Below are 12,060 nucleotides of genomic sequence, written 5' to 3'. Positions count from 1 at the left end.
GGGCAGTTTTGTTGTACTCAGACCCCAGGATGAGCTCTAGCATAATGTCATCGTGTCCATGACGCCACTGGCCTTACGGAGTCGGCCAGACGAAAGGGGGTTCCCTTGTGGGAATGGTTTGCATAGAACATCCTAAGAATGTTTTTCCTAATTTTTTGCTCACTCAGGAGCACTCACCTCTTATCATCTGATTTCAGGTTTCTTGTACTTGGCTCAGTAGCCTGTTTTACTGCTTGCTGATCCTGGGAAGCCACAGGTTTTGAAAGCTGGGGGCCAGCAGGCTTACTGTCTGACCTTCTGATCTTCAGTTCCTGACCATCAGTTTCTGAAGCCACCTGTGTCAACAGAAGTCTCCAGCCTGCATGATGACCTATTCACTTAGAATTGTCCAGCTTCTACCACCTTGTGAGTCATTTCCTTGCAACAAATGTGTTTATGTATAAATACTGCCTAATTATATGCTTATAAAATGACCCAGTGTTTCCTTGCGTTGAGTGTGTTGTCAATACAAGTCTATAGAGTTGGTAATGACCAATATATTAGAAATTATACTAAGATTTGAAATATAGCAAACTCAAATTTTTATTCAACATTGTCTTGGGTTTAAAGAGGTAGATATTGAGACAGATAGATTAAAATATCCAGATAGAAATAAAGGGCATATAGTGGCCTATTTTCGGTGTTTATGTGTACATTTCTGAGAGGATAACTGAGATTATGCATCTACAAAATGATTAAGTGGACTATCCATATATGGTCAATCAACAAAGCTTTCTGGGGTTATACCAAGCAATTAAGGTCCATGCAGGACTAAAGAGGGAATTGTTCTTTCTCCATCCTCCTAGGGATTAGGGGGGCCATCCTACAACTGAGAAGACATCAAGCCTGGGGAGAAAGTCGCCTCTTCTCAGTGAAGATGACTGCAACACCTAAACAGGTATTAAACAGCAGTTGGTGCTGGCAGGCAAGAAGTCTATTGGTGGCAGTGCCATCTTATACCTGGGGCCATTGGAGATGTTCAAAAAGGACCACAGGAAAAGCCAGGAGTCATTGGAAATAGAGCTTGAGGAGTTGTTGAACTACGAATCAAGGCCATTGCCTGAACAAGCAGAGAAATCAGTTCTGTTCTGGTCTGGGTCCCAAACCGGTCCTGGAACTATGGCATTCCCCAAGGGTGATCCTGTGGATCATGCTTTTGAGAACCTGGAGCTAGAAGCCACCAAAGCTCAAGCCTATGAGTTGCAGGAAGAAGTTGACAAGGTAAAGGAGCTGCAGAAAGAGCTGGCGCAGCAGATGAAGATGCGTTCACCTCCAGGCAATCATGCCCAAGTGGTCCTGTTTCCTGAGGAGAAGAAGAAGGCCGATGCCCGCTCCATCTACGTTGGCAATGTGGACTACGGAGCCACAGCAGAAGAGCTGGAAGCACACTTTCGTGGCTGTGGGTCGGTCAACCGTGTCACCATCCTCTCTGACAAGTTCACTGGCCACCCCAAAGGGTTTGCATACATAGAGTTCTCAGACGAGGAGTCAGCGAAGACTTATTTGTCCTTAGATGAGTCCCTTTTTAGAGGCAGACAAATCAAGGTGACCCCCAAACGAACCAACAGACCAGGCATCAGCACCACCAACCGGGGCTTCCCAAGAGCTCGCTATGGTGGCCGCACCACCAATCCCAGATCAGGCTCTCAGTCCTATGCACGTTTCCACTGCAGGTCTCAGGGCCCAATTTATAGGGGGAGGGGGACAACCTACAGGGAGATCCCAAGTCTAAAGGGACCTCCCTGTGCACAGGATCGCCCTAGAGCCACTTCGTGGTATTTGCCTTACTAAGTAGATGGAATATTCATTGTAAAGTTCCCTCCCCACTTGGAAAGGCACTACCATTTAGGCATTACCGTGGTTGTTATCCCACTTTTTCACTATCTGTTTGCATTTGCTTGTATTTCTACTGTAGTTAGAAGTAAATGGAGGAAATAGGAAGCGAGGTTGTATGTACATTTCATTTTTAAACTAATTCCAAGATGATGGGGTTATTTCCTTTAACTACATTAAAAAAATAAAGTTAGTGTGTTCTTTAGAATATTAAAGAAGTAAATCATGTACAAATCTTAGAACCACAAGGTATAGTTATCATATGCACAGCAGAAGAAAACAATGCTTCTTCGTCTACCTTTCTCACTTGCTTGAGTCCATTGGTGCAGCCACTGTCAATCAGCCTCATCAGGTCTTTCTCAAACACTGGACTCCCTTTCTTAGGCTGGATTCCTTTCTAGGGGTTGGGCTTTCCTCACAGCATATCCACAATACGAGAGAAACCTAATCATCCACCCTTCAGTGACCATTCCAGATGGACTCGTACAATAGATCTGTTCTTTCTTTTTCAAGCCCATGGTATTCAGTGTTATTTACCAAGACCATAATTTAAACACTAATGTTGTGAAGGATTTTGTCTTGCTTAGAACCAGAGACAATGCTCATGGAAGCAGCAGTCAAGAGCTCAGAAGATGCATTACAGGAGATCAAGAAACGCTGCAGAAAACCTTTGAAAGTGTAAAAAAAAAAAAAAAAAGGACTTTTGTTACTTTGAGGACTAAGGTGAACCTGGTCCAAGCCCTGGTATTATCAATTGCTTTATTGGCCTCTGAAAGTTGACACCGAATAAGGAAGACAAAAGAAGAATTGCTGCATTGGAGTTGTAGAGCTAATGAAGGGTATTGAAAGCACAATGGACTGCTAATAGGACAAATAAATTGGTCTTGGAAGAAATACCTAGGGCCGGAGTGTTTCAGAAGCAAGAAAGGCAAGACATGGTCTCACCAATTTGGGACAGGTTGTCAGGCATACCAGGCCCTGGAGAAGGACGTCCTGCTTGGTAAAGGAGCAGTGAGAAAGAGAAAAGACCTCAAAGAGACAGAGTGACACAGTGGATACAAAAATGGGCTTAGGCCTGGGAATTATTGCGACGATGGCACAGGCCTGTGCAGTGTTCTGTTCTGTTCCGCACGGGGTCATTATGGGTTACAACCAACCTGGGGGCACCCAACACTAGCGCTTCCTTTTGTTGTCCACTTGCCCAGGAGGCTAATGAAAATACTATGGCTTGGGGCAGGCTCACCTTAGTCTTTTGGGAGTTACCATACCTTTGCTCTGTCAGGCTTCAAAGGGTCTTTGTTTTATTTTGCAGCAGCAGCAGATTGACCTAATGCAATGCATCATTTGATTTCTGGCTGCTGCTTCCTTGAGCATCGACAGTGGATCCAAGTAACGTGATATCCTTGACCATGTCAACCTTACTCTGTTATCATGATGTTTATTGGTCTCAATGGGAGGATTTCTGTTCTTTCACATGGAGGTGCAATCCCTATAAGGCTTGCAGTCCTTGATATAAGTCAATAAATGTGGTCAATCCTCTAGATTTTCAGAAAATAAGGCTATGCTATCTATCATGGTTGAGGACACTTTCTCCAATCCGGATGCTGCCATTGTTCTTAATATTCTGGCTTTGAAACTATTTGCATAGCATGAAGATTACCTAAGTGTGAAATCATGTAACTCTGTCACACGCTTCTGCATTCGAAACCACAGCATCTCTCTTTTAGAAAGTTTGCTTCTTAGTGCAGAGTCCACATGAGCGCAATTAGGAGTTCTACACTTCCCACTTTTTGAAATAGGATAATAGAACACGTAATAATCACTTAGAATAATAAATAACGCAGCGGCTAATACAACCTGTGTTTCTCTCGTCAGAAATGTTCTCTTTGTTTCAGTTGCCTAATAAAGAAGAACGGCGACCTGGCGATTCGGGTAACTCCCCCTCTAGACGCAAGTCAATCCAGTCGGAAGAGAGAAAGGTCAGGGAAGAGAACTATTCCCGAGAAATCTTTTCAAAGGTGCTGGCATTGATTTGATGGCAACTGGTTTGTTCCCATTTAGCTCAGAGGACGAGGAATATGCGGTTGGGGAACATAATCCAGCAGAAGCCATCTTTGGTCAATCTTCCGGAAAGAGCCTTAAAGGTTTTGAGGAAGAAGTCTTAGCGCTTCTCTTTTGAGCAACCAGTTTTCAGACGATTATGGATGACAGCAAAAGTACACATCCCAATTCCAGACTCCCAACTGGGTTAAGCCTCCACCCAGTGCCTGCTGACAGTGCCCGGATTTGAACCATCTTGCTTTCAGGCAGAGTCTCTGTCTTTGTTGTTAGGTTCCACTCCCACCCACCACATCCCGATTCACAACTAAAGCACACAGTGCCTAGATCTTGCACCATGCGCACACTTGTTCCTAAGCCCGTGCCCACGCCTCTGCCGCGGTGTCGATCCATCTCAGCAAAGCCCTTCCTCTTGTTTACTGCCCTTCCACTTTTCCAAGCATGATGTCCTTCTCCCGGGACTGGTCTCTCTCGACAATATGTACACAGTCTGTAAGAAGTCCTACAATCCCAGCCTCTGATGAGCACTCTGGTGCCATTTTTTCTGAGACAGATTTGTTTGTCCTGTTAGCAGCACTATTAATATTCTTCCCCTGCACCATGATCCCAATGCATGAGTTCGTCTTCAGTCCTCCATATTGAATGTCCAATATCACATGCATATGAAGCAATGGAAAATGCCTTGGTTTGGGCCAGGTGCATGTTAGTCCTTAAAGTAATCCTAGCTTAAATAATTTTAAGAAGTCATGTGTAGTAGATTTACCTAATGCAGTGGTTCTCAACCTTCCTAATGCCACAACCCTTTAATACAGTTCCTCATGTAGTGCTGACCCCCTCCAACCATAAAATTATTTCTGTTGCTACTTCATCACTGTAATGTTGCTACTGTTAGGAATCATCATGTAAATATCTGATATGCAGGATGCATTTTCATTGTTACACATTGAACATCAGTAAAGTATAGTGATTACTCACATAACAATATGTAATTATGTATTGTGAAATATTTATTTCTAATGACAAATAAATGAAATTGTGTCTTGAAGCATGGTGTGGCATGGATAACAGTCTTCACGCTGGCTATTTGTATGTGGGTGTACCTGTGTGTGGGAGGACCCACCTGGAGACGGATACAGGAGCAGTGTCTTGGTTCCTAAGACCATCGGAAATATGTGTTTTCTGATGGTCTTGGGCGATCCCTGTGAAAGGGTTGTTCAACAACCCCCAAAGGGGTCACGACCCACAGGCTGAGAACCACTGACCTAATGCAATGCATTGTTTGATCTCTTGATTGACTACTACTTCCTTGAGCATTAATTGTGGATCCAAGTAAGGCAAAGTCCCTAGCAACTTCAACGTTTTTGAAGTTTATCATAATGTTACCTACTGGCCCAGTTTTGAAGATTTTGGTCTTGACATTGGGTTGAAATCCACACTGAAAGCTACAACCCTTGATTTTCATCAGCAAGGGCTTCAAGTCCTCCTCCCTTTCAGCAAGCAAGGCTGTGCTATCTGCATATTACAGGTTGTTCCTTAGCCTTCCTCCGATCCAGATGCCACATTCTTCTTCATATAATCCAACTTCTCTGATTATTTACTCAGCATACAGACTGAATAAGTCTTAGGAGAGGATACAGCCCTGACACACACCTTTTGTGATTTTTTTAAATTTTTTTTCCTTTTGTGATTTTAAACTATGCAGCATCCCCTTGTTCTCACAACAGCTTCTCGATCCATGTACAAGTTCTACAGGAGCACAATGAAGTGTTCTGGAATTCCTCGTCTTCAAAAAGTTGTCCACAGTTTCTTATGATCCACACATTTGGATGTTTGGCACCATCAATAAAATGACACTAAACATCTTTCTGATATTCTGTACTCTGAAACAAGATCTGTCTGACATCAATAATGATATTCCTTGTTCCAACAACCTCTTCTGAATTCAGCCTGAACCCTGGCAGCTCCCTGTCAATGTACTGCTGCAACCATCGTTGGATGATCTTCAGCAAAATTTTAGTGGCATGTGATACCAGTAACATTGTCCTATAGTTTCTGCTTGGTGATCTTTCTTTGGCATGTGTACAAATATGGATCTCTTCCAGTGATTTGACCCAGTAGCTACCTTCCAAATTTCTTGTCTATCCACAGATGTAGTCAGTTTCATTTCTGTGTATTCCATCTGGGGAAGTTCATGTGTATAGTCACCTTTTGTGTTGTAGAAAAAAGGTATTTGGTATGAACAAGTGGTTGGTTTTGCAAAATGCTATCATGAGATCTCCAAGTTTATTTCTATCACCAAGTTCATATGTTCCAGCTACTACTCCTTCCTCTTTGTTTCCAACTTTTGCATTCCAATCACCAATAACTAGTAATACATCTTGATTGCATGTTTGATCAATTTCCAACTGAAGTCATTGGTAGAATTTTCTATTTCTTCATCACTAATTTTTTGGTGTGTAAAGTTGAATAAGAGCTGTCTGATTAGATTTTCTTGAAGGTGGATAAATATAACCTGATCACAGATAGATAGCACTGTACTTCATCATGAATTGAGCAAGATCATTTTTGACAATGAATCCCATGCCATTCCTCCTGATTGTGAATTCCTGGCACAGTAAATCATAGGATTTTCTGATTCAAAATGGCCAATACCAGTCCTTTCATCTCACCAAGGCCTAGGATAACGATCTTCATGCATTCCATTTCATTTTTTACCACTTCCTTAAATTCATACTTCATACATTCCAAGGTCTAAGCATTAGAAGATTTTTGCAGCTGTTTCTTTTTACTGTGAGTCCTTCTCCATCAGCAAATGAAGATCCTGAAGGCCCCACTCCCACAGGCTCTACCTGACTCAAGTCATGAGGGAAGACGCCCCTCCGAGAATCAGCTCCTCTTCGGTCAGACCGGAGGGGCCCATCGGCCAGCAGTGGTTTGACAATCGACTGCTTCCTCTGTCTACGCTTTCAGTACCTGAAAGGACTTCGAAGCTCTGCACGTTTTCAGTGGTCTCTTCCTCCAAAGCGGGGAGATGTGTCCTCCTTTGTTGTCTGTTGTTAATCTGGAATTTCCGCTGAAATCTGTTCATTTTCCCCACTTTTTCAATATTTGTTTGCCTTGGCATTTGTTTCCGCTTTCCTTTGAAGAAATGGGAGGCCATGGGAAAGAGCAGGTAGTTCATTTTCTTTCTTTTTTATTTTTAACTCATTTCCAAGTGATGGATTGTTTTGTTTCTTTTAAATATACGTTAAGTATAAGGGTTAAAAAGAAGTGTGTGCACGTGAAGTGTGTCCTTTGGGAAAGCAAGGAACGGAATCATGTACAAAGTTTCAGACTGCAGTCCATGTTACCTTATGTACAATAGAAGGACACAGTTCCCTGTACCTTTCTCCCTGGTGCAACCACTGCGTCAGTCAGCCTCATGGAGGTGCTCTTCTTACCCGACCCTACGTCGATCAGGGACTGGCCCTTCACGACAACATATCCAAAGCGAGAGAGGTCTCGCTGTTCTCCCTTTGATTTTCCTTTTATTTCTTTTAAAAAATCATTGTATTGGGGCTCGTACAATGCTCATCACAATCCTTACATACATCCACTGTGTCAAGCACGTATGTAGATTTATTGCCATCATCATTCTCAAAACATCTGCCTTCTACTTGAGCCCTTAATATCAGCTCCTCATTTTCTCCCTCCCTTCCCACTTCCCCCTCCCTCATGAATCCTTCATAATTCATAAATTATTATTACTTTGTCATATGTTACACACGCCATTCTCCCTTTTCAATGACGATTCCTGGTTCCCTTCTAAGGCTCATTGCATAGTTCTGGAAGCCCAGGGTACATTCAGTATTATTCACCCAAGCCATAATCTAAAGACATTAATCATTCTCTCCCTTTTTTATTGTCCATTTTTATGCATATGAGACAACTAGTATTACCCTTACTAAGAAAAGGGTGTATTCAGTGGAAAGAAAAGGAAAAAGGATGACCTTAATGGGGGTTAAAAAAAAATTCTTTAAAGGATATGCTGTTGCAGGGAAGAGAATCCTGCAAGTTATCCATAGCCTGTTGCTTTGGGGGATGGGGGAGTGGGAGAGTGGGGTAGATGCTGCTCATTCACTCTGGAGAGTTGTCATGAACTACCCACATAGGTCAAACTGTTCTCCCTGTTTGTCCGCTACATGCCACCCAAATAGGGGCTGCTGAAGGGGGTATAGAGCAGAGTGGGTTGTAGGGTTACTTTATGCAGGCTCGGGAGGTCACCCAACTTTTCTGCTTGTTACTTTCCATCATGGATTTAAGGGTGTCTCCCTAAAAGATCTATCATCTTTTATAGCTAGAGGGTTTTCAAACATATATGTATCATCTTGACTTGGTCATGATTCTTAGTAGTTTAGCAGTTATCTAATCATATAATTCCAAAGTTAAGTAATGATGTCATTATCTACTTAAATGTGATCTGATTAAATTATTTTATCAATAAGAATGCTGTAAATCCTGGTCTCTTTTAATGAGAAAGGCTTCAGGACACCAGACACAATCTAGAGATTAGATTATATCTGTCTGTATTTTGAATCAAACTATTTACAGCTGCAAAGAGATGGAAGGGCCTGACTCCCAGGATGGAGGAACTGTGAGATGGATGCATCCTTTGGAACCGGTGTCTCTGCTCCGAGAAACTGTAGACCCAGCGTAAGGCTAATGTTAAGATGCATAGAGATCTCCAAAGATCTCCAATGGGGTCCACAGATGTTCAGAGAAAACAAGGGCCATCCTCCAGAGTTCAGACTTGTACCTTTCTAAACTTTGAGATAATAATTTTTTTAGTTTAACATTTTGATTTCTGCTATAGCTTCTATTAAGTGCTGTCCCATTGGTTCCAACTCAGAGCGACTTTATGTGCAACAGAACAAAACACTGCCCATCCCTACGCCATTCTCCTAATTGCTATGTTTGCGGCCATTATTGCTTCCATTGTGCCAAACCATCTTCCTTTCTTCCGATGCCCCTCCACTTTACCAAGCATGATGCCATTGTCCAGGGACTGGTCTCTCCTGGCAACATGCCCAAAGTACATGGAATAAAAGACTTGCCATCTTGTCTTCTAGGGAGCATTCTGACTGAATTTCTTACAAGACAGATTTTTGTTGTTGTTCTTTTGGCAGTCAATGATACTTTAAATGTTCTTCATCAACACCATAATTCAAGTGCATTGATTCTTCTTTGGTCTTTTTATTTAATGTCCAACTTTCACATGCATATGAGTTAATGAAAATGGACATCTGCCATTTACCCATCAATCCACAAAGTCAGCAGTTCAAATCCAACATCCCGTTCCAAGGGAGAAAGAGTCTTGTAAAGAATTATAGTCCTGGAAACTCACAGGGGCAGTTCTACCTTGTCACACAGAGTCACTATGAGTCAGTATCAACATGATAGCATTTGGGATGTCTCCTTATTTGACCTTTAATATTTGCTCCTGGGAACAACATAAACTTTGCAACATATATTTTTTTTTAATTTTGAAAAGGCATGATACTTGGAGACTATGCAAATGGTCCCTTGTGTTGGTCCCCTGTTTTGCCTTGACCATCACCAGGGCCTATATTGCTTTGCATTTTCTACAATTTCATATTCATCATGTTCTCTTCTCCTTCCAGAGTTACATACTATATTAATCATTCCCTTAAAAAGCGATTGAAATATTTTCACTCACTGATATTGATTCAATTTCATTTGGGGGAGAACTAACCAAGTATATTCCAAACCAAAAAAAAAAAAAAGGTTATTTGGACCATTATTTCTATGTGACAAACAAACGTTTTGACGAGCTCAAAGACCTAGCAAGAGAATGAGTCAGGAGGTTGCAGTGACAGCAAATTTCGGATGGGTTCATCATTACCAAGTACCATAACTGGCTGCATTGATTCACCAAAATATGTGCACTAATATTAACTAATGATTGTCAATATCTGAACTGTGATTAAAACAGAGAGCTTTGAAAATAAATGAAAGGTTATTAAATTCTATTTTTCAGCAAATCTCTCAAAAGAGAAAAAAAATCTAATTAGGAATTGATTCTAAATCATAATGACCCTCTGTAGGGTTTATCAGGCCGTAAATCTTTACAGAAACAGATAATCTCATCATCTTTCCTCAGGCTGCATTTGAACTGCCGACCTTGAGGTTAGAAATTCAATGCTTAAAACTGAAAAACCAAACTCACTGCGATTAAGTCAATGCTGACTCAGAGCGACCCCTGCAGGTTTCTGAGCCTGTAACTGTTTAAAGGAGCAGAATGCATAGTCTTTCTCCCAAAGAGCTACTGGTTGTTTCAAACTTCCAACCATACAATTCCAGCCCAACATGAAATCATTACGCTACCAGTGGTCTTAGCCAGTAGGAATTCAACACTTAGCTGACTGAACCACCAGAGCTCCTTATATTTGATCCACTCACTCATTCACTGTCATCGAGTCAATTCTGACTCATAGCGACCCTATAGGACAAGGTAGAACTGTCTGTAAGTTTCAGAGACTGTAACTCTTTACAGGAGTAGAAAGCCTCATCTTTCTCCTGAGGAGCGGCTGGTGGTTTCAAACTGCTGACCTTTTGGTTAGCAGCCCAATGTGCAACCACTACACCACCAGGGATCCTTATATTGAATTAGAGCCTCAATTTAAAAACTGAAAGTAAGGAGCACACCCAGGGCCCTTGTTTACTTTTCCTCTTACAATTTAAAGGCAAAACAGACATTTCTAAGTCTAAAGTTATAACATCAAATTTTCAAACATGCAGGTTCAGTCATTTATCAGATTAATTTCTCAATAAATATAATCACTTCCTATTTTTTGAGGCATTACGAAGGAAGCTCAGATTCTCTAAAGGTTTCAGCCGACTGGAGCTTATCTGAGATGTCAGATTTCCCACAAAAGGATGTGGATGAGTCTTGCTTGCTACTTAGAATCCAAACTTACAAGCCTGTAATATTTATATTTGGTTTGACGCAGTTATTAAAATTATTAACAATTCAGTTTTACCTATGTGAACCAAAGTCTACCATTATCTGTGTCTAGTTCTCCCATGACCGCAGGGAGAGAGCGGTCCAGATTGAATCGGAATGTTGACGAGAGTATGACCAGTAAGTGGTCTGTGATGAAGTGATACAGGATGCAGGAATGGGGTGGGGAGGGGCACAACCTTCAGGCTCAAATCTGTATCATGGGAAAATCCCAATGACCCCTCATGTGACAAAAAGCTATTCATATCATTGTCCCAGGATGCTACTTCTCCAAAATTGTCAGCAACTCGACAAAAACTTCTGTTCACATCTGCTCTGTAAAAATAAATCACAGACTCTTTGGATGAAAAAACCAACCAACAAAAACAAACTCATGGCCATCGATCGAGTTGATGCAGACTCATAAAGACCCTATAGGGCAGGGTAAATCGGCCCCTGTGAGTTTCCAAGGCTGTAACTCTTTACAGGAATAGAGAGCCTCGTCTTTCTCCCATGGAACAGCTGGTGTGTTGAAACAGCTGACCTTGTGGCTAAGAGTCCAGTGAATAACCACTATGCCACCAGAGCTCCTGACTCTTTGGGTGGAAGAGCCTGAACTATTCATCCTGATGTCAGATTCCTCTCTCTTCTCAAGACAGTGTGAAAGTCAGGAGGAAATGAGGCTTAGGAAAATAATGGCAATGAATTATTGAATCTTCTCTTCCAATTTGGCAGTAATGAATCCAAATAAGATTTTGCAAGTGTTGGTGGACAGGATGTACTCAGTGAGCCAATAAGCTTTTAAATTCCAATTAGCATCACTATGACAGGCTCGAGGCTGAACAGAGCCAGAGGGGGCGACACACCAGAGAGCGGGTCTCAGGGACACCATGACAGACACCGAGGCTGAGGAGATAATTTAGGGTACAGAGTCGCTCGTTTCTAGGGTACTAAGCTGCTGGTCTTAAAATTTAGGGCAAAATCAGGTGTCTAGTGATCAAGCACTTGGAATAAAGTGAAAAGAGAAAAAGAAAAGAATTTTTCTGTGCCATTCTGTCTGCAACCTGGCCACGTTGGTCTTCCCAGCCACAGTGGCAAGGGTGATACACTTTCTAGAGAGACTGGGGTCT

The 12,060-nt window shown here is 41.9% G+C and overlaps 1 protein-coding gene and 1 pseudogene across 3 annotated transcripts in view; one reads left to right on the top strand and one right to left on the bottom strand.

The window, feature by feature from the left end:
- Positions 1-12,060, bottom strand: part of SV2C (synaptic vesicle glycoprotein 2C) — a 310,736-nt gene that overhangs the window by 239,948 nt on the left and 58,728 nt on the right. The gene's annotated exons all lie outside the window — the stretch shown is intronic.
- On the top strand, positions 1,159-1,830 carry LOC142438791 (polyadenylate-binding protein 2 pseudogene; annotated as a pseudogene).

Source organism: Tenrec ecaudatus, chromosome 2 (assembly GCF_050624435.1).
Source record: "Tenrec ecaudatus isolate mTenEca1 chromosome 2, mTenEca1.hap1, whole genome shotgun sequence".
In the NCBI taxonomy this organism is placed as follows: domain Eukaryota; kingdom Metazoa; phylum Chordata; class Mammalia; order Afrosoricida; family Tenrecidae; genus Tenrec; species Tenrec ecaudatus.
Note: the sequence above shows the minus strand (reverse complement) of the source record. Positions and strands in the feature narration are given on the sequence as shown.